Below are 20,907 nucleotides of genomic sequence, written 5' to 3'. Positions count from 1 at the left end.
TCAAAACTTACTATAAAGTTACAGTAATCAAGACAACAGAGAATTGGTAGAACAGATGTATACATGAATGAAACAGAATAGAGTCTGGAAATAGATCCATACATGTATGGCCAATCGATTTTCCACAAAGATAGAAAGTTAATTCAGTGAGGAAAGGATAGTCTTTTCAACAAATAGTGCTAAAACAGTTGTTTGTCAGTATCAGGGGGAAATGGACCTCAATCCTTACCTCACACCATAAACAAAAAATAATTTAAAATGGATCATAGACCTAAATTTAAAAGCTAAAATCATAAAACTTGTATAAGAAGACATAGGAGGAAATCTTTGTGACTTCAGAGGAGGCAGATAATTTTTAGATAGGATTCAAAAAGCACAAACAAGAAAAGAAAAGAAAAAGATGATATATTGGAGTTCATCAAAATTAAAACAGTGTGATAACACAGCACACCCACCAGAATAGCTAAAAGGAAAAGATGGACAATACTAAGTGTTGGTGAGGTTGTGAAGCATGCTGCTGGTGGGAGTGTAAATTGGTACAAACACTTTGGAAATCATTTTGGAAGTTTCTTATAAAGTTTATCGTAATTTTCTGTGCAATCCAGTAATTTAACTACTACATATTCACTCAAGTGAAATAAAACATGCCCAACAAAGGTTTATATGCTCTTGTTCATATCAGCCTTATTCGTAATTGACAAAACTGAAAACTACCCCAAATGTTACTTCAATAAGTGAATGGATAAACAGATTATGATACATCTGTACAGTTAAATACCACCCAGATATAATCAGAATGAATGACTGCTATGTCCAGTAACCTGGTAGAATTTCAAAACATTATGCTAGACAGAAGAATCTAGACACAAAACAATATGTACTATATAGTTGTCTTTATATGAAATTCTCGAAAAGCAAAAGTAGTCTCTAGTGACCAAAAGCAGATAAGTTATTCACTAGGACTGGACATGAAGGAACTTTTTGGAGCTATGGAAATGCTCAATATCTTCTTTGTGGTGATGGTGGTTACGTGGGTCTACACATTCTCAAAACTCATTGATTTACACACTTAAAATGAGTTTATGTTATGTATGTTATACATCAATAGGTGATTGAATTCCTGGATTACTTGGCTTCTAAGAGTTGCCCTAACATACAAAACTGTATTTTTCTAGCTATTTTCAAAGGGCAGAATAATTCTACATTTAGTAAGCAGCATTTGGTGACACCATTAGCCACTGCAAGATTCTCCTGATACTGTTACTAAAAGCCAAATTCTGAAAAGCTTTATCAGTTTACCTGTGACAGTGAATCAGTAGTCAAACTGATATGTTTATCAAGTCTTCCAGCCACTCTTTACTTTTTTCAAATTAAACTTTTTACTTTTAAATAATTCTAGATTTACATATAGTTTTAAGAAATAATAGAAAGAGATCCCATGTACTCTTTGCCCAGTTTCCTTCAATGATAACATCTTGCATGTGACTATACCACAGTACCACAACCTGGATACTGACATTGTTGCAGTCCACCGATCTTATTTAGACTTCCCTAGTTTGTGTTCTATCACACGTGTGTGTGCTGTCACATGTGTAGGTTTGTATCCACCAGCACAGTCAAGATACAATGCCATCACCACAAGGATCCCTGGTATTGCTCTGTTATAACCACACCTACTTTCCTCCTGTTCCCCTCCCCCCAAACCTCTCCACCCCTGTCCTCAACCGCTGACAGCCACTAATATCTTTTCCATTTCAATAATTTCATCATTTCAAGAATGTTTAATAAATGGATTGTACAGTGTGTAACCTTTGGGGATTGGCTTTTTTCTCAGCATAATTCCCTGGAGATTCATGGTGACGTAACAATAGTTTGTTCCTTTTTACTGCTGACTAGTATTGCGTGGTACTGGATGTACCATTGTTTGTTTAACTGTTCACCCAGTGAAGGCCATCTGGGTTGTTTGCAGTTTTAACTTCTAGAAAGTTATTTTCAAATAGCTTGATTTCATCATTACATGACAAAACTTCTAACAACTAAATTATGTTTCCCCCCAAAATTTAAGCACTTTAGAGAATTCTCAAATTTTGCAATATTACCTCTTTGTATACTGTCTGAGGTACTTTCAGATCTTTTTCCTGAGTCTGTTTAACCATAAGGACGTTTGCTTGAGGAAGTTCTATCTTTTCAAGTACAGTGGAGTTTCACTTATGTAGCACCGAGGTCTATCTTGGGTTAGATTTGCTCACAACTGAGAACCTGACTTTTGATGGACATTTTATAGTTTGCAGGTAATGATAAATGCAATCAGCATCCTACGTAGCTTCTAATTAGAGTCCAGGGGAAAATGCATCCAGTAGCATTTAGGAGAAAGGGACAGAACACCATTTTACCGTGGAAAAGGGCGATTCCTCGGGCACCGCCCGTCAGTTAGGTATTCACCTTAAGAGCGCCTTACAATTTGTTGGGCAAAGGTTTGGTTCTTCATTCCCTTTGCAAGCTGACTGAGAGCTTTTGGTCTAATTTTTCAGCTTCAGAGGTTCCAGGCAAGATCAGACGAGTCAATTCTGAAATGTAAATTTGTCAGCAGTCATTTTCTTAATTTTTAGTTCGTGAAATCTCATTCTCAGGAGCCCTTGTGAAACTGTATTATACATTCATCTACTGATTGGTTTTGTGATTTTTAAATCCTCTCTTCTGCCGTAGCTAAGATTTTGTCACTGTAAGCTTTCTCGTACAGCAGTCAGCATCAGAAAGAAGGCTGTAAAAATTGCAGGAAAGCTGCTATTACTGAGGCAAGTGTTTAATGAATACACTAGACTTTAATTGTCTCTTGCTGGTTTGTCCAGTTACCTGTGGAACTAGGCAGATTCTGTGCACAGCTTTCTGCTGTCTGCCTGTGTCTCCAAAACAACCATTCAGCTATCTTTCCTTTTTCCGTTCAGCAAACAGTGGAGAAAGGGCCAGGAAACTCCTCTTTCTCTGCCATTTGTCTAAGACCTTGCCTCTGACTTGCCCGCTCAGATCCAGTTTCCTCGGTGCCTGAGTTACTGAGGAGGTGCCACCCCCCAACGCCCTTCACTCCCTTTGCCTTTTAATGAGCAGGTTATTTATGCGGAATGGATTTTCAAAGAGAGCTCTCAGTGGTATTTACAACTTCTTCAAAGCTTTTTTTTTTAAAGCATGTTGCAGTCGATCAGTTTTTAAATACAGTTGTTTCAGACCCAGTAGCCTATGGGAGTGGAGACGCTGAAAAGAAAAACAAATCCGAGGCATTAAGAACCTGAGAGAGTATAACGTGGGTGGCTGCTGCTGCCTGGAAAGACTCATCCTTTATCCATCTTCACGATACACCCAGAATCCCTCTTCTCCTGTCCCTTCTCCTGCTTGCGCCCTGGTCTCGGCCACTGTTGTCTTGCCCCTGGATTACTACAGAAGCCTCCTGCCCGGCTCCCTGCTTCAGCCCTGGCCCCCGCACCCTCCCCACCACCGTGTTCTCCACAAAACAGCCACAGTGACCCTTTACAACTGGAAGCCAGACCACACTGCTCTTCCATTCACTCTGCAATGGCTTCCCACGTCACTTAGAATAAAAACCGCACCCTAGAAAGTGCTGCACCCTCTGAGCACCCCGACACACACCTCTCTGAGCTGCCCTCCCAACGCTGTCTCCCTCGCTCCCTCCACTGCAGCCTCAGTTCTGGCTGTTCTTGCAGAGGCGGAGCCGGCTTCCATCTTTGGCTTTCCTACCTGCCTGGACAGCTGTCCCTTCAGAGACCTGCAGGGAGCACCCTCTTGCTTCTCTGCTCCCTCATCACCTGAGCATCGGGCGCTTAGTTGAGAGCCCTGTAAGGTAACAAACTATGCACCCAACTCCTGCACTACTCACTCTGCTTTAATTTTCTTTTTAGTATTTATAATACTATGTTGACATTTAATGTCTAAATATACACATTTAACGTTTTATATGGTTATCTGTTAGTTTTCTGTGTGCCCATCTAGAATGTAAGCTCCAGGAGAGCAGTGACCTTTTCTGTTAGTGCTGTGACACCATAGACTAGAACAGTGCCTGGAGCCTCGAGGTCCTGTAGTAAATATTTCTTGGGTAAATTAGTTAATTATCCAATCTGTATCACCTTTATTTTATCTTGCATTACCACAAGTGGCAGAATAAGCTAAGAGCAGAGGAATCAGGGAATACTAAAGCTATTTAATAAGCGTTACATTAGTTTGGTAAATAAATTGGTTTTCACAGATTATTATTATTATTAATCTAACAGTTTCTGAGAATGAATGTTAAACTCTATCATTATGATTATGAAGTTGTCAGTTTTTCTTTGACATCCTGCAGTGTTGCCTTCCATAGCTTGAAGTATATTCAATCAGGCATTTACAAGATTAGAACTATTATATTTTTGTGATGAAATGAACCCTTTATTATTAAGTACCCTTAATCCTTAATAACTATCTTTGCCTTAAAATCCATTATGTCTATTATTGTGTAGTTTCACCAGTTTTCTTTTTGTTAATATTTGTTTTTTATATCTTTTTTCTTCATAAATATTGCAACTGTCTGCATCCATATGTTTATGTGTCTTCTCAAGAGCATATATGGTGTTTTTTCCCACCATTCTAACCAGCTGTCTCTTCAAGTCACAGCTTGTTTACATTTATGCACATTCACACTAGTTTTTTGTTCATAATTTCTTGTTTCATCTTTTTCTATTTTCTGAGCTCATGTTCATAGATATACGAATATGTAAGAAGAAATATACATATTCTGTATCCTTAGAAGCTTTTCTGCAAGAGTATTCGTAGTAGAGTCTCCCAAGCTTTATCTGAAAATTTACTTTATTTTTCTGTCACTCTTAAATCATGGTAACCTAGACATAGAAATCTAGACTGACGCTTCTTTTGTCCCCGTACTTTCAAAGTATTATTCCAGGGTCTTCTGAACAGTCTGCCACCAGGGGGATTCTTTCCTTTTGAAGTGGTCTTTGCCGTCTTTGGATGCTTTAAGCTCTGGTCCTTTTCTTTAGGATTCTGTAGTTTCACAGTGACATCCCTTGATGCAAATTTAATTTTATTTATCCTGCTAAGGAATAAATGTTCTTTCTAAATATGGAGAGTGTTGTTTTTCATCAGTTATGAAAAACTCCCAGACACTGTGTCTTCTAATATTGTCCCTCCTCAAGCTCTCCGGCTTCTGTCTTTCTGGCGTTCCAGTGACGTGCCTGTTGACCTCTGCCCTCTCTGTCTCTTACGTCATCTTTCTTAGTGCCATGTTCTGGGGAATTTTCTCAGATCCTTCCTCCAGTTCTCTAAGTTTCTTACGAGGTCTAATCTGCTGATTAGCACATCTATGAAGGGTTTTTTTCTATGACTATATATATTTTTTTGATGTTATATTTGATTCTTTTTCAAATCTGAATATTTTTATAGTGTTTTATTTTTGCATATTTTAGATATCTCATTTAAAGATTTTATTTTTTATTTTTTTTTCCTCTTTCTCCCCCCAAGCTCCCCAGTACATAGTTGTATATTCTTCGTTGTGGGTCTTTCTAGTTGTGGTATGTGGCACACTGCCTCAGCGTGGTTTGATGAGCAGTGCCATGTCCGCGCCCAGGATTCGAACCAACGAAACACTGGGCCGCCTGCAGCAGAGCGTGCGAACTTAACCACTCGGCCACGGGGCCAGCCCCTTTAGATATCTCATTTAAATCATTGAATCATGCTTAATTTTTTGCTTCTAGGTGATAGTTTGACAGTCTAAAGGTTTTGTAACTCTGATTCTGCTGTTTGTTGTTGTCTGCTGTTATCATCTACTGGCAATTGATCACAGTAGATTGTTTCCTTATGTGTTCTGTGTAATTGTAACGTAAGTTCATTTTCAGCACAGTTTTATCTGTGGCAGCCCTGTATAGCCTGAGTTAAGAGCTTGTCGTTCCAGAGATGTTTTTGCATTTGCTTCTGTTAGATACTGCAGGACTGTCACCAGCCTGCAGGCTGGTCCCGTAAAAGGGCACCTAGAGTGGTTGCCCTGTGCCCTGTACTTTAGGTGGGGGCCCGTGGGGTGGCTGTACATTACTCCTCTTTTCCAAATGTTATTACAAATAAATTTAGAAATTTCTGTCTTCCTAGTATCCCAGGGGGTCCATGGAAGATAACGACAGTGAGGCCTCTTTTCATATGTAATGATCTTGGTCAACTCCACACTGGTTGAGTTGCCCTTCTACTAGGTTAACTGTCCTAGGACATATTTTTGTGTTAACGCCTCTAATTGGACATTCCTAGATTATTCATCATACACTAAGAAACCTCAATCGGATATGATATTTGGCCTATGGATATAAATGCTCAAGATAGTTATATATAGTTATATATATATGTGTGTGTATATATTCACAAGACATACACACACACAAGCACATAATATATAGTGTTTCAACCTCAGTTTACACCAGAACAGACACGTTTTCTCGTGTCTCTCTGCCAGTGGGTGGATTTTTCTTTTCATACACCTTATCATCAGGTACACTATCCTTGTGCGTACATAAAAATCCAGGCTCCTACAAGACTATATGAACTGGCCCTTAAGTACTTCTCTGGCCTCGTCTGCTACCACTGCATTTCTCTTACTTCCATGCATCAATCGACTTAGTCTTCTTTCTGTTTCTCAAATATGTCAAGATTGAGAAACCCTGCTGTTTTGCAGCAACAGAATATCGCTGTTCCCTCTCAAAGAATGTCCTTCCACTGTTGTCGCATAGATCTAGCCCCTTTTTGTCATTCAGACCTTACTTCTCGGCTGCCGGAGCCAAGATGGAGGAGTATGCATGGGAGCCATGCCCCTGGCTAATTGTGGATGACTGTCAGGGGGGCCTTTACGATAGGTACTATAGGTGGTGGTATCTTTCAAGCAATCAAAGGCTTTCGCAGTTCTCCAGTGGGAGTAAACCACAGACTGCACACGAGTTTGACAGCTGCTAAAACCAGGGCTCCGCAGCTGGGAGGGAGCTTTGCAGTTTGGGGAGCTTTCCATGATTGACTCCAGTATGGTTCAGGTCAGAGGGAAGGAAGACCCCCTGGAACTCCATCACAAGTGGTGCCTTAACAGGAGCCATCCTGGCCAGGAGAAATGGACCAGTGGCCATGGTCGGGTCAGCCACGATGGGTGGCATTCTCCTAGCTTTAACTGAAGGAGCTGGTATCTTGTTGACAAGATTTGCCTCTGCACAATTTCCCAGTGGTCCTCAGTTTGCTGAAAACCCCTCCCAGTTGCCTTCAGCCCAATTACCGTCCTCACCTTTTGGAGACTACCAACAATATCAATAGGACTTCTTTCCCAGGACTTCTTCAACAGAATGAGCTGCAGTTCAAGAAAGGATTTCAGAAGATCGAGTTACAGTCTGTTTTTAAAACCATAGGTGGGACAGCTGTCGCCCAACAGGATATGAAGGGACATTTAGCACATTTTTCTATTTAAAGGAACATGGAAGGGGGGTGTTAAGAGATAATACATTTATTTATTCACACTTGGATTGCATTTGTAAGCAAGGTAAGTGTCTTATATCTTTAAAGGAAATATAATAAGTGCTTAGGAGATAACAGGACCACAGGGCAGACAACAGGGAAAGATGTATGTCATTCCTTAAGGACCTCACTGCCTGAATTTGCGTGTTCTGTTAGTCAGACAACAAAAACTCCTGGAACTTGCTCTTTATTTTAAGATAAGTTGCAGAGTTCTACTTTTCATCCTCACACACTTTAAATAATGCTTTGAAATAATAATAATAATGCTTTAAATGAGTGCTTTGAAAATGGCACGTTTTGTAGTTAGACTCCCCCCTCACTCAGGGGAGCTCATGTATGAGAAGAACTGTGCCGAGTCCACATGGATCCTTCCGTAGTGCATACTTTCTGGATTGACAGCTAGGGCGGAACACGCACTCTTCACTTTGGAAGTAAAATACCCTGTGTCTTGGTTTTAAGGATGTCAGATACAAAACTCTCTGTACCTTTGAGGCCACTGTGTCTTCATTCGTCACCATCGGAGCCGTCAGCAGACACAACTTCCTTCCGGTAGACCCATGTCTACATGAGAAGAATTCACAGAGGGTGGGGGAGCACTGGAGGTTTGATGTTTACTGGGTGCTTGAATAAAATGTTTTTTAAAAAAAACACAATCGTACTTCTCTGCAAGACCTGGCTACATAGGGCTCAGTGTAAAAGGAACGTGCAAGGCCTCTTATTAAAAGTTTCAGGAAGTGACAGCAGAGCATTAAACCATGTGTCAGCTCTTCTAAGTGTGGGGTTCTGTGCAGTCATATGTGTCACATCCTCATGAAGCTGGCTCTCCTTTCCCTGACTAGCTAGTCAAATGCCTGATTCCACTTAATTTTTCTCTGTCTTATCACTCTGGTATTTTTTTCTTCATGTCAACGACCACTACCTGAAATTATTTATTTGCTTCCTTATTTACTAGCTATCTTCAACTGCTAGAATATAAACTGTGCAGACAGAAACTTCTGTATTGTTCACTGCTCTAGCACCTAGAATGATACCTGGCTCAAAAAATATTTTGTTTCAATGGGTAAATAATTTAGTCCATTATTTCCAGTGTTACAAATAGCAACCTATTTTAAGGCCAAAGATATGTCAGAATAACTTAACACTATCCCTAAAGCCAGAAAATCTCAAACAAAATATGTATTTAATAGATTTAAAAGTAAACCCAAAATCAGAGTTTTAAAAGATTAGCTTGGAAGTAAGAAAAATATTCTTCCCATTCAGATGCTTAAAGATGGATTCTGGGACCAAAAGAAAAAAAAGACCTTAAATGTTTATAGTTTTGTTCATTCTATTACAAAATGATATTTGGTGATGTTTATTAGAAAAAATATATTAGCGTAATCTAGGTTTCCAAGAATTTATGAAGACAGATTTTGCTTATTTTTTTGAATACCAATTTTATTTTATTCTCAGTGTTCAAGTAAAGCTCAAACTATCATATGGACTTAAGCAGGTTTTATTACCTTGAAAAAGTCAGTGATATTGATATTTATCATTAACATATTCTCTTGCCACTGGGTTTCACATACCCTTGATCCAAGGACAGGCCATCCACTATGGTCAGATAACTTAGTGCTAAGTCTCATAAAGAAATGCATTTGAATTCATTTCAGTGTGGTTTCCCTATCCTTCTGTTTTTTACAACTTCATCAAAAAGTACTTTAAAGTATTTTTTATGAATGTGTAAATTCTCTGGCCTAAAATTACTTTAAATCATTTCTGATTTGTTGTTTGATTAATCTACATTTTTAACTAAGCTTTTGTTAACTGATAGCACTTGAGAAATAGATTAATAACAGCGGCAATGCTACTGATTAAAAATGTGGCAGTCCATTGCCCGCTCTATTTCTTATTGCATTTTCTTTTCAAATTTACGATGTAAAGCTTACATCAGTTTTAAAATGCTGCTCTAGCTGTTTAGAATTTTACAATGATGTAACAGGCCAAGTATAGGGGCTTTAATGAAGTACTTGCTATTATACCTATGACAGCTCTTATACCTGTGACAGTTAATATTGCCTCAGGCCTGGGAAATGCAAAGCCATCTTCTGATCATGATCTTAGAGTTTTATCTGTGTAACCTAGTACTTACCATTTTTTTAAATTGTTTATTTTTTTTTAATTGAACATCCATTGCTTTGATACAGTCATTGTTACCTCTTTGAATTAACAGGCTTTAACAATAAAGAATTTTCTTTCTGTTTGTTACTCAGCTCTTTATATTTCCTAAAGGTGTAGTTTTGTTGAAATAACCTATCAATGGGTCTTCTGGCTAGTTGTGTTCAATGAATACATGGTAGAATGTTCTAGTTGTAAGTGCCCTTAAAGATGATTGAGTCCAATGGCTGTGCACTTCTCCAGCCATTCTTCCACCACACCTTGTCCTGGCAGACATTACTAATTGATTACCGTCTCCTTTCCTAATGGGTTTCCAAGCAGCCTGAGAATCTTCCTCAACACAATATTGATTTTGTACAAACTAGTAAGTCCCAGATTCTTGTCCTGTCCTCTCATTATACAGATGAGGAAACCAAATCCCAGACATTTTAAATGATTTGCTAAAGCTTACAAGACCAATTAATTAATGGCTGAGCTGGGACAAGAAAATAAGTCAGCTGACTCCCAATTAAATCCTCTTGCTCCCAGCACTGGTACCTTTGGTGAATTTTTCTGCTCTAGTAATCTTTTTATTCAGCTGCCTTTTAAATAATCTGAAAATGGACTATTACCAATTTTGAATCTTATCTTTGTGCCAGGGGAAATTAGGCTAGGCCACAAAGTTGGCCCTCTCAAGTAGATTGTCATCATCTCTGGGGGAGCTTCTCTGTTTGCTTCTGACTCTGCTACCCACGGCAGCCCCAGTTCTTCCAAGCCTGCCCCCCTTGGAAATAGCCCTGCGAAATCTTACTCAGCATACTTTGCATTCCAATTTATACCATTCCCAGAAGAGATTTTAGCCACGAATATTTCTTCAGTTTACAAATTTCATTCAAAGCATGTCAGTACCAACTACCTTTCTGCAAAAATGCCAAGGATTTGAAGATGGATGCCTGGGTAGGGAAGCTCAATGGCAGTTTTAGAGTTGCCCTGATTTTTGTCATGTCCTAAGAAGACTGGAATAGGTCCAACTAAATATTACAATAAATACTGTATATAAGTTTTCTCAGCAAGGATCTGTTTTTCATGGAACCACAGAAAAAGCTGGGCATCAATCTTCATTATGTATTTTGTATGTATCAGCTGCTCCACTGCAGATTGGGAACAAATTCATACTCTAAGGATTCTGACAGTTTACAAATTATGCTGTTATAAATTTGATTCTCTCTGGACCAATGAGCTGAAAGTTCTACCAAGTTTCTTTCTGAGTCATGTGAACTCATGATTCAACCAACCCGCCTCAATTGTCAGACTTGAGTGCTGTGAAGATATTATCTGTCTTGGTCTCTGAGCATGTTTTTGTATAATAGGCCTTACTTTAAAATCACTCAGTTGCTGCATTTCACTGAGATGCATTTTCCACCTTTTGAATTGCTATTAGTTGTACAGACCAATTTGTAGCCTTGATTTTTCCAATCTTTTTGACCCAGCTGCTAGCTAAACGTCAGATTTTTTTTGAGCTGTCATACGTGTTTCCTTTCTTTGGTTTACTCTGCCAGCGGCAGTGGAAGTGAAGCTTATTTTTACTGTAATTTTAGAGATGACTCTGGATCAGTCCTACCGTGGGGGTGCTAATGTTCAAAATTAAAGAACGTTAATTTTCTTGAATTTTGAAATTAAAATGAAATTAAAGTTAATTTTGAAATTTAAAAACATCATTGCAATTCTCCAGGTGGTTGTGCCTTTCCTGAGGTGGGAATGGGGAGTAGGGATGGTGCGATTGCATATAATTTGAAGACAGGCAGTACCTTTTTTTCATTACCCTGATTTATTTTGGGGACCATTTATAAAGTATTTTAAGCTTCATTTAGTGCTAAAGGAGTATGAGAGGTTTTTATGGTTATACAGAGGTGTTATGGGAAATGTACTGAGAGCTCAGGAAAGCCCAGAATGGAGCTGATGTATCTCGTGAGTCTCTCCTCTGCCTTCGCGCTAGCCTGGGGTGGGGGGTCCTGGGAGGTGTATGTATGTGCCTTGCAAGGAGGCTGAACACAGAAGGCTGGAGGGTCTACGCAGGAGAGAAGCACCAGCTTTACAGTTAGAAGTTAAAGGACTCTTCTTAGATATGATAGGGATGTTATAAATTTTTGATGAATCAAAAGTTGCTTGGGAATATAGATTTTGATTTACTATTAAGGTGTCACCTTTTGTTTTCAGTTTCTTCTTCAGGTTATGTAACAAATAATCCTAAACCTTTGCAGCTTCAAACAATAAACACTTATTGTGCCATACAGTTTCTATGGATCAGGAATCCAGAAACAACTTAGCTGAGACATTCTGGTTCAGTGACACTCAGAGATTGCTGTCATTTGAAGGCTTGACTGCAGCTGGCCAGTCAATGCTGGTTGTCAGTCAGGCTGTATTTTCTCTTCCTGTGGAGCTCCCTATTAAGCTGCTTGAGTGTCCTCATGACATGGCAGCTGGTTTCCAGAGCGAGTGATGTGGGAGAGGCAGGCAGAAGTCGTAATAGCTTTTATTAACTAGCTTCAGAAGTCATGCTCCATCATTCCACAATAATAGTTACATAGGTTAACTATTCAGTGGGAGCTACACAAGGGCATGAGTACCATGAGGTGGGATCATTGAGGGACATCCTGCAGGCTGCCTCCCACAGCTCTGAATAAAAATCATGTTTGAGGTAGATTTTAATGAAAACGATAGCTTTTATATTCATATGGATGGGATGTGTAGGTTGACTCATGACTGGTTTTCAATGTTTGTGTATATCTGTGTTTACTGTAACTGGCCTATAACATGTATTCATTAACTTCTATTTTAAAGCACACTTGTATCTTGGACTATGATTAGATTATCTGATGGTATTTATCATTCTTACAGAATAAAAGCTACCAACATGAGACAACAAAAATTAGGGTTGCTGTTGTCTTCATCATCTTTGTGAAACCCACTGAAATATTTAGCTACTTTAGAAGAGATGGGTTATTGGATTAGCTCCTCGTTTTGTGTCAAATCACCACTTACAATATTTTTCACAATTGCTGTTGCTTATGAAAAGAGAAAACCATTTTCTGCTACAGAACCACAATATAAATGAGAAAATATTGAGCTGAAATGGGAAAATAACATTATAAATATAGCTCAGGAAATGCAAGTCAGAAATCCAAAATAAGTTCAGCATATGCTGAAAATGTTAGCATTTTCACTGTATTTAAAGATAATTATATTGTAAACATAATACAATTTTTACCATTGTTTCCCAGTTGAAAGGCTTAGGGATGCTTACTTTAAGTCACTAGAAGAGAGGTGTGTTGTTGTTTTGTTAGCATCAGAACTTATACAAATAATAAAATGAATAGTTTTCACTATTCATTACTTACTATTATTTACCCTAGGCAAGTTACCAAATAGCACTTTTTAGGTTATTATCTTTTAAGTTTTTTTAAGTGAGCAAACAAAGCACTCTTCTGCACTGATGTTGAGAGTAAAACAAGACATCTTTCTAAATGGAAATTTGTAGACATGTGTCAAGAGGCTTAATAATGTCCACACATTATAGGTAACGAGCAACCCTACTTCTAGAATTGTGTTATAAGGAGATAATTGGAGAGGAAGTCGAAGATATATATGTTCATGGCAGCAATAGTATTATTAAAAATATTGGAATAATAATCAGTAGGCAAATGACAAAATAAATGACACTGTGTTCTCATTACGTTAGCACACAGGCTAAACTGTTATAACTGAAAGACCAACCTCAACAGAGAAGTTTATTTCAATAAATTTCAGTATTTCAGAGGTACTAACCCTGTGGCTGTGCACCAGAAGATGATCAGGGAGCTAGGTCTCCACTCTCTTTCTCTGTTAATTTGAAGACTATACTCTTTACATAGTTTCAGCCAACTCACCATCACCAAGACCTTGTGCCAGACTATGGAAATGGGGAAAAAGGAAAAAGAAGGCAAGCAGCTTTCCTTTAAGAAAATGACCTAGAAGTGAAATACCTTATTTCTGCTCACATTCTAATCGCCAAAACTTAATCACAGGGTCACACTCAGGTAAAGTTAGGACGTCAAGGGCTATCCCCTGAATTGTGAGAGTGAATGAAATATGAAAGTGGCCATATATAACCTTGAAATATTATCTTAAGTGAAAGAAGCCACTTTTAAAAGGCCACATACAATATGATTCCATTTCTATAAAGTGTCCATAATAAGCAAATCCATAGACACAGAAAGTGGATTAGTGGTTGTCAGGGGCTAGGGGAAGGAAGGACTGGGAAGTGACTGCTAACGGGGATGGAGTTTCTTTTTGGAGTGATGAAAATGTTCTAAAATTAGATAGTGGTAGTGGTTGCACAACTCTGTGAATGTACTAAAAATCACTGAATTATATACTTTAAAATGATGAATTTTATGGCATGAGAATTATATTTCAGTAAAGCTGTTATTAAAGAAAGACATGTTCCAATGCAAAAAAGGACAACAAGGAAACTTTCCTTTCACAACCCTTGCATGGACAGAGGGGAAATGCCCTATCCCAGGAATTTAAAACCAGAAGTCAGCCCTTACATGGGCTTCAGCCTGAATTCATGCCACCTGTGTCTGTAAAAATCTCCAGCTGAAGATTTTTTCTAAAGTGGTTCCAGTTCTACAGCAGCCCCCAGGTGTCTAAAATTCCAGGAAAACGAGCAGTTCACAGTCCAAATCACAAAAAATACAAAGGTACTAGGGCACCATGAACAAAAATCAAGTCAATAAAACACAAGATAGCAGTAATGGCCCTGCAGAGATTTCAGGTGTGGGGTTTGTTAGACAAATATAGAATAACCGTGGTTGATATATTTTAAAAATAAAAGAGGATTTTGAAAATACAAGCAAGGAGTAGCAGATTTTTTAAATAATTATCAAATTCTAGAAAAGAAATATATGATAAATTAAGTTTAAAATTTGGTTCTATAGATTTATCAGCAGATTTGACTTACAGTTAATGTACTGGAGGACAGATCTGAGCGTGTTATCCTAAACAAAGTCTAAAGAAACACAAAGACAAAGAATATGAGAGATCAGGATAAGAGAGGTTAGGATAAGAAGTTTGATATACTTCAACTCAGAGCTCTATAAGGAGAAAATAGAGGGAATGGGGAAGAGGCAGTATTTGAAGATCTGATAACTGAAAATATTCTAGAATATTTGAATCCACAGCTTTAAGAAGCCCTAAGCATCCCAAGCAGTATAAGTAAGACGATATCCACCCTAAACACATTGGTGTGAAATTGCTTAACAACAAAGAGAGGGAAAAAATCATAGAAGCAGTTTAAAAGGGTGGAAGAAGAAATCATCTTCAAGGCAAGAGCAATTAGACCTACAGCTTATTTCTCAACAGAATCCAGAAGAGAAATGAATTATATCCTCAATATGCTGAGAGAAAATACACATCAATTTATAATTCTATACCCAGTGAAAATATCTTTCAAGAATGAGAGTAAAATTCTGTCAGTTGCTCAAAAGTTCTCTGAATCTCACAATGCAACAGAAAAGGTGCTTTGTTCAAGTAGTTGTAACAGAGAGCATACTCAAAGGAAGTCTCTCTCTGAAAATGAAGAGAGGATTTTACAGAGGAAAAGAGACAAAAGTGGCCAAGCGCCAGCTGCAGGGTTGGTGGATGTTGGTCAGACAGGTGTTGCAATCTTGCAGAAGTGAGTTTTTTCCTTGCAGTTTGGCTGTTGCAGGCCATTACCTCCTTTTCTAGGAGTTGTTGGCTCAAAGGAGGAATTTAGAGGGAGTGGGTTAGTTTCTCAGTACCAGAGAACAAGGGAGTAGGTGTAAGTTCAGAGCAGAAAATGTTTACGGTTCTCCACAGTCCCTCCTCTTGAACAAAGCACACAAGAGTCCTATACCTGCCAACCTGAATGGGCCCATTGAGATAAAAGGAAAGTTATTAGAATGGGGGTCGATTTTAGGGTTAAAGTTTCTTTTGCTTCTGTTCTGAGATAATGTTCTGAGATCATTTGTTTTGAAAGTATGTTGCTGCTTAACTGAATGACCCTAAGAAATTACAGTAGTCCCCCCCTCATCCATGGTTTCAGTTACCTGTGATCAACTTTGGTCCAAAATGGTTTCAGTTTCCATGGTTTCAGTTACCTGCAATCAACTGTGATCCAAAAATATTAAATGGAAAATTCTAGAAATAAACAATTCGTAAGTTTTAAAGCGTGTGCTGTTCTGAGTAACGTGATAAAATCTCACACCACCCTGCTCCATCCTGTCCAGGACATGAATCATCCCTTTGTCTAGCCTATCCATTCTGTGTACACTACCTGCCTGATAGTCACTTAGTAGTTGTCTTGGTTATCAGAACAACTGTCGTGGTATCACAGTGCTTGTGTTCAAGTAACCCTTATTTTACTTCATAATGGTCCCAAAATGCAAGAGTGGTGATGCCAGCAATTCGGATATGCCAAAGAGAAGCCATAAAGTGCTTCCTCTAAGTGAAAAGGTGAAAGTTCTCGACTTAATAAGGAAAGAAAAAAAATCATATGCTGAGGTTGCTAAGATCTACAGTAACTTCTATTACCAGTATATTGTTAGAATTGTTCTATTTTATTATTAGTTATTGTTGTTAACCTCTTTCTGTGCCTAATTTATAAATTAAACTTTATCATAGGTATGCATGTACAGGAAGAAACAGTATATATAGGGTTCGGTACTATCCACGGTTTCAGGCATCCACTGGGGGTCTTGAAAGGGATCACCTGTGGCTAAGGGGGATACATTTAATGAGAGGGATTCCTACCAAGAGGCAGAGCAGATGAATGAACAACCTTTGGAGGATTGTTCAGAGCCAAGACTGGGTTTCTGTCAGGAATATCCAGAAGCAGCAGCCCCAGCCCCCTCCACCCACGGCAGAGTCCATCCCAGAAGTCAGGACCAGCTAGTCCACGCAGCAGATAGTTTGGTTGGCTTCACATCAGAAAGGTTCTGAGGGGACGTACATGCAGCAGTCATCTCTAAGGACTGTACACGAACCCCCAATGGGATGCTAAGACAGAGGCAAAGTTGTCTTGGCTATTTAGGTCCTTACAATTCCCTATGAATTTTAGAATTAGCTTGTCAATTACAAAAAGCCTACTGGGATTTTGATTGGGTTTGTGTTGACTCTACAGATCAATTTGGGAAAAATTGATATATTTAGCAATAAACCCATAAACACGGTATATCTCTGCATTATTTAGTCTAATATTTCTCTGCAATGTTTTGTAGTTTTTAGTGTACAGATCTTGCACATCTTGTCAAATTTATTCCTAAATATTTTATATTTTTGTTGCTATTTGTTAATGGAATTTTTCTTAATTTCCGGTGGTTTGTTTTAGTATGTAGAAATACAATATATTTTCATATACTGATCTCAAAAAAGGCAACCTTGCTAAATTCACTTATTTTAGTAACTTTTTTTGGTGTTGATTCCTTTGGATTTTCTACATACATAACCATGTTATTTGCCAACTGCAAAACTTTTAATAGACAATATAGTTGTATATCTTTATGACCCAAGGAAAGTGAAGGGTTTTTTTAAACCAGTTAAAGAAAATGCAGAACATAAAGGAAATTATAAATATATTTGACAAGTTAAATTTCATAATTTTGATTCATGAAAAGATAAAGAAGTTAAAAAAGAAGCCCCACACTGATAGAAGATATTTACAGTAAATCTACCTGGCAAAGGCTTAGTATCTAAATTGCGCTGCCCAGTAGGATAGCCACAAGCCACTGTGGCTTTGAGCACTTGAAATGTGGCTTATCTCAATTGAGATGTACTGTAAATGTAAAATACACACCATATTTCAAACTTAGTACCAAAAAAAAAAGAATGTACAATATCTTCTTAAGAATTTTTATATTGAAAACATGTTGAAATAAAAATATTTTCAGTTAAATTGAAATACATGACAAAAATTGATTTCATTTGTTTCCTTTCACTTTTTTAATGTGGCTGCTAGAAAATTTTTAATTATATATGTCTCACATAAAAGCAGATACTCAAATGGCCGATAAATATATGAAAAAGGGGCTCACACTCTTAATCAAGAAAGTGCCAATTTAAACTATAATAGAGTACCATCTTTATCTACCAGATTAGCAGATATTTAAAAAAAAAAAACTGGCTGGGCTGCAGGGTACAGTCCTCTCCCGCCCACTGGTGCTGAGAATCTAAATTGGTACCGCTACTTAGGACACAGTTTGTGTTGTCTGTAAAGCTGACTGCACATACCTACCATCCAACACTTCCACTTCCCTATATTTAATAGAGGAACTCTTCTATACATGCACCAGGAGACATGTTAAAAATTTGTTCATAGCAGCATTATATGTAATTTTTAGAAACTGGAAACGAATGGCTAAACTGGTATATTCATACAAGTATATACAAAGTATATACCTTTTTCAGCTGAAAATGAACTACAGCTAAGGCATCACTGTGAATGAATCCCAAAAGCACATTAAAGAATGAAGCAAGTCAGAAAAGAAAGCATACAATATTCCATTATATTAAATTCAAAATCAGGCACAATCAAGCTACTGATTTTTTAGGAGTACGTGTATAAATAGTATCATAATAGAGAAAGACAAGGGCATAATTAACACAAAATTAACGATGGTGGTTATCTGTGGGGCCAAGGGAGGGGATACAATCAGGAAGTGGCCCACAGACAGCTTCTAAAGTCTGATAATGATGTCATTCTTAACCTGGTTGGTGAGTAAATCGGTGATTATCTTATTGTTCTTTAAAGTGTACATAAATATTTTCTAAAACTCTTTGTATGATAAATTTTAACAAATTAACACAGGCTGTAAGACAACTATAATATGAACCTAATTTTATTTGCACACACACACAAAAACTAGATTGTTAAATATGTATGGGAAAATAACTCTAAGTACACCAAAATCTTTATTTCATGATGATGGGATCCATGTGGATAAGTGGTTGGAGTTTGGAAATTGAGGCTGCAGGGCAGCTTTGAGCATTGAGCTACTTTCTAATAGAGTCAGCATTCTGTTAATTGTGCTTATCAAAGATATAAGCAGGATTATATCACTAGAGACCTAAACAGGCAAGTTCGAGTATTTTTAGGGAAGTTTTAGATGGTTCCTAATTCTTTTGCACATGTAGAGAGTCATGATTAGTCATTTCAATGTGCATAAATCTCCTAGAAGTGGAATACTTTTTGTATATATACAGCAGCAAGTAGTGTATTATTTGGGGTCAGCCCCGTGGCCAAGTGGTTAAGTTCGTGCGCTCCACTTCCCGCGGCCCAGGGTTTCACTGGTTCAGATCCTGGGTGCGGACATGGCACCACTCGTCAGGCCACGTTGAGGCGGCGTCCCACATGCCACACCTAGAAGGACCTACAACTAGAAATACACAACTATGTGCTGGGGGGACTTGGGGAGAAAAAAGCAGGAAAAAAAAATGAAGATCGGCAACACTTGTTAGCTCAGGTGCTAATCTTTACCAAAAAAAACAGAGTATTATTTTTATTACTATGTAATTGTTCTTAGGATACATTCTCATACTTGGGTCACATTTCTATGATGGAATTAACGGCATCACATGTATTATCTTAGTACCAGTAAAACTTGAACTGTGCATTTAGTAAATGATAATACCCCTCCTCCCTGGAAGGGTTCATGTCTAACAAATAGCAGTTTATCATCAATAAACGTAGTGTATTTGCCCTTTGGATTTTTAGATTATGAGGAATCATAAGCTGAGGCTCCTGAGTGTTTCCATTAACTTTGTATCATCATTTATTTATTTATTCACAGGCCACCTTCTCTTGTCTCTTGCTATTTATTCATTTTCATCCTAAAATGTATCATGTTTTGGTTTTTTTTAAAAGATTTTATTTTTCCTTTTTCTCCCCAAAGCCTCCCAGTACATAGTTGTATATTTTTAGTTGTGGGTCCTTCTAGTTGTGGCATGTGGGATGCCCCCTCGGCATGGCTTGATGAGTGGTGCCATGTCCGCGCCCAGGATCCAAACCAGCGAAACCCTGGGCTGCTGAAGCAGAGCACATGAACTTAACCACTCGGCCATGGGGCCAGCCCCTATCATAATGTTTTAAAAGACAGTGTTTACATTACTGAATAGAAATAAGAATAAGTTTATTCATGATTGCATGAAGAGAAAACTTGTTTCAATAAGGACTAAAGAGAAAGCCAAGGAAGTATACCAAAATGTTACAAAAAGATTAACAAAAAGATTGTGACTGGGATAAATAAATAAAATGAGCTGAAGGAAAAAATAATGTCCTAGGAACCCAGATGATGTTATTTCCTTCTCCTTTAGGAAACAGATCATATCTACAAGGGAATGTTGTAATGTATAGAACTTTATAGAAGAAAAAATATTCCTTTTTGTCTTTGGGGCCCAGGCCTTCAGAATACATGCATTTTTATTAATAGCAACAATAACTGCTGTTGTTTTTGTAATAATAATTTCATGCTAAGCATTTTTTTTTAATTTTTCAGCAAGACTAGCCCTGAGCTAACATCTGCCAATCCTCCTCTTTTTGCTGAGGAAGACTGGCCCTGAGCTAACATCCATGTCCATCTTCCTCTATTTTATATGTGGGACGCCTGCCACAGCATGGCTTGCCAACTGGTGCCATGTCCACACCCAGAATTCAAACCGGTGAACCCCAGGCCGCCAAAGTGGAACGTGCACACTTAACTGCTGCACCACTGGGCCGGCTCCCATGCTAAGCATTTTTAAATGAAGATAGTGAACCTCAGGTAGGTTAAATAACTAGCTTAAGGTCATTAGTGGAAGCTAGTAAGCAGTTAAGCCAGAATTCAAACCAAAGTCTGTTCCACTACAAAGCTTGTGCTGTTAACCTCTGTACAAACTGGCCATATACCCAACTCCATCTCCATTTCCTCTGTCGCTTTCAACCAGTTGAGTCACTTCTGATATATGGATCAGAGGCTTACCTTAACATCTAGGTTGATTACATTGTTTTACTACATTACAGGGCTCCAATTTTAATTTTTTTAAGGAAAAAAACATTTACAGAAAACTTAATTGTGACTATGATTTGATTCATATAAAAATGTTGAAGCTCTTATAGGCACTACACCAAGAACAAAGGCAAATGGGACAAAAAAAGAGCTCAAAGTAGGCCATTTGCTGAAATCTTAAATTTGATCAGCACTT

General features: G+C 38.1%; 1 protein-coding gene and 1 pseudogene across 1 annotated transcript in view; both read left to right on the top strand.

Annotated features, from left to right (window-relative positions):
- SLC2A13 (solute carrier family 2 member 13) overlaps positions 1–20,907 on the top strand; it is a 332,721-nt gene that overhangs the window by 278,425 nt on the left and 33,389 nt on the right. The gene's annotated exons all lie outside the window — the stretch shown is intronic.
- On the top strand, positions 6,480–18,980 carry LOC139041616 (mitochondrial import inner membrane translocase subunit Tim17-A pseudogene; annotated as a pseudogene).

This window comes from Equus asinus, chromosome 22 (assembly GCF_041296235.1).
Source record: "Equus asinus isolate D_3611 breed Donkey chromosome 22, EquAss-T2T_v2, whole genome shotgun sequence".
Classification (NCBI taxonomy): Eukaryota; Metazoa; Chordata; class Mammalia; order Perissodactyla; family Equidae; genus Equus; species Equus asinus.
This window is presented reverse-complemented; position numbering and strand designations above follow the sequence as displayed.